Genomic DNA, 3,143 nt, shown 5'->3' on the forward strand with positions numbered 1-3,143 from the left:
AATACAATTTTGCCATATATAATATATATAAATGGACCAAATAAATTTGCAGCAAATTATATCGATGTAATTTGCTGCAAAATATAGTATTTTTAAATGAAATATATTACACCAGTGTTGAACCGAAATATCTCTCGACGTCGATACAATTGTATAACATAATAAGGTCACAGTTGTAGGGCATAGTCCTCAACAGAACCTCGATTATTGCATAAAAGGCGTGTTGGTTGCAATGTTGACCATGACTGGTTTGAACATGATCTCATTAAAAGATAACATGAATATATATATATTCATGTTATCTTTTAATGATCGTTTAGATCTGATGAGTAATGATATTACCAAAAGTCTACATCCAAACATTGAAGGGTTACCCTCATGGATTCAACTTGTCAGCAACTTGTGCCCAATTTGCTGTTGTGTTCATCCTTGACGTTATAACTGCATGACGACACACACATGAATATAAGGGACAAATATAGAATTATGAATATAAATACAAACAGTACAGAAATAACATGACACCAACGTCATAATGCGACAAATCTCAAACGAATCCAATAGTTTAATGTTATTAGGGTAAAGACGTAAAGTGTATTAAAAAAAAAAAAAAAAAAAAAGAGCACAAAACAAAACAAAACAAAACTTATTATATTATACAGAATTTGTGTATAAACTCCTTACATTTTTAAATTTTGAACTAATAAAGATATTTTGTTAATTTAAAAATTGAAATGCCTAAAATGCATTTAAGGAAAAAAAATAATCTAATTTCATAATCACTGATTAATAAGCGTATTTTGGAATTTTTATATAATATAGGATAAATTAAAAAGATAATTCTATAAAAATAATGTTTTGAGGGGCCAAATGTAAAAAAAGTGGAGTCAAACTCTAATTTTCCAAATTAATAGAAATTTTACAAATGCTGTCTTAGACATGAAAAGTTAGTGTAGAATTTTATTTAATTCCTAAACTACCCTGTTGCGAAATTACCTTACTACCCATTCAATTGATTGCGCCCTCTCTCTCTTCATCTGAGACCGAAATCTAAAAGTGACAGAGACCCATAACCGGCGCATCAAGACCCAACCGGTTTCAAGCATGAGGGAAGTCGGTGGCAAGGAAGCATCACACACTATGAATAACTGCTAGTTTGGTAGTGTTTATTTTTAATACACAAGCAGACTATACATTATATAAGTATATTTGATTAATTAATCTGTAATTTATTGTGATTGGGTTAGACTGATTAACTTCCATCAACGGCGACAAAGCCGTCACCGGGTTCAATCTCCCCAATCTCAAAATCAATACCTCCAGTTGCCCGACGTGGCTCTTCCTCCGCAACAAACCTGAACCCGGAGACCCACTCCTTACCCCCTGGATCTCCCCCACGATAAACCTCTGACCACCTCCTCCTTTCAGCGCTGAAAAGAACCTTACTTTCTCTTCGTAAGCACAACACTGCCCTCAAACAAAACCCAGAAAGATTAGATATGATGGGCAATTTGGGAATTAAGAGATTATCTACAGTACATTCCATGTCCAAGTGCATTTGACCCACAAAAGACCATTTTTATGAAATTATCCCTAAATTAAGATGACATCACCTGAAGTTTACCCTATTCACAGTCATATACAAGTTTGTTATTTTTTTAACAATAGCACCCATTACCAGCTGTTACACATAAAAATGCTATGAAATGTCTAAATTACCCTCATATTTTAAAAGTTTTTTAATAAAGAAACAATAGATAAACTAAAAGACCATTTTGCCCCTAATATTTAGGTGGAAAGAAATGGTATTATTTAATTATAGGGTGATGATATAATTGATGTGTGTATATATATATATATATATAAGATTTTGGCACTAGCTAAGATTTAGTTAATATATGCAAGCATGCATATTATAATATTTATGTTAATATTAGTTAAATAATGCGTGAAGCAAATAATACTATTTTAACAAGTTCAAGTAAAATGTACAATACTTGTATTATTTGCTTATATATATATATATATATATATATATATATAGTATCTAGAATACTTGTACTTGTTAAAATAGTATTATTTGCTTCACGCATTATTAGTTATATATATATATATATATAATCTTGAATAAACATCTTGTCAAATAATAATAATAATAATAAATAACAGTTGCACAATCACTAGTACTTATATTGCTAATTTTCAATTCTCTCAAATTAATATGTCTTTTGCTATATATTAAGTTTTTTGTCCTTCTAATCATGTCATTGTGTTTATCATGCTATCAATTAGAACAATAAATCATATTATTTGACGATAAAATGTTAATGAGGTTGGAAACCAATAAAATGTTAATAATAAATAGAGCATCTCCAAATTGCGTAAATCTGATGTATCATAGTAGATTTACACACAAATTTTGAACTACTCATTTTTAATTTCAGCCATCATTTTATACCCTTTGTGTAAAAATGTATATCTCATAATAACAACTAATCACGTGTCATGCCCAAAACCAACATAACTCTTACAAACCTACTTAATATATTCATGAAATGAAAAAGAGGGAGGAGAAAAGAAATATGCTGATATGGCTATGTAAAAAAATTGTGTAAAATACACCACAATTAGACATTGGTGACGTGACAATGTATCTTAACATATTAGTGGAGATAAAAAAAAAAATTTACACATTGTGTATATTTTACACAAAAGGATTTTTTAACACAGCGTTGAAGACGCTCGAGTACCAAATTTAGTACATAGGTTATTGTCTTTTTTTAGTTATGACTTTGTAAGAAATGGAAGAAACTAAGTTCAATCTTTTTAATTATGTCAAATTACTAAAACCATACTTGTCTCTCACAAATACTATATAGAGAGGTGGATGTTAAAGTAAATGAATTTATTTATACCTTTAAAGATTTTTATCCTAATATATATATATATATATATATATATATATATATATATATAGTTGGTAAGAATGGTATGTAATCAGTAAATTTATTTATATATATATGTATCTTATATACATAGTTTTGTCTAATTAATAAAACAATTTGTAAATGTTTGAAAAAGGTAGGTCATGGTTCAAATAGGTCAACTAATAGAGTAAACATAAGAGGGTGTGAATGTAATAT

Source organism: Cornus florida, unplaced genomic scaffold, assembly GCF_030987335.1.
Source record: "Cornus florida cultivar Cherokee Brave unplaced genomic scaffold, ASM3098733v1 CherokeeBrave_3.0.0_Hap2_Chr02, whole genome shotgun sequence".
Classification (NCBI taxonomy): Eukaryota; Viridiplantae; Streptophyta; class Magnoliopsida; order Cornales; family Cornaceae; genus Cornus; species Cornus florida.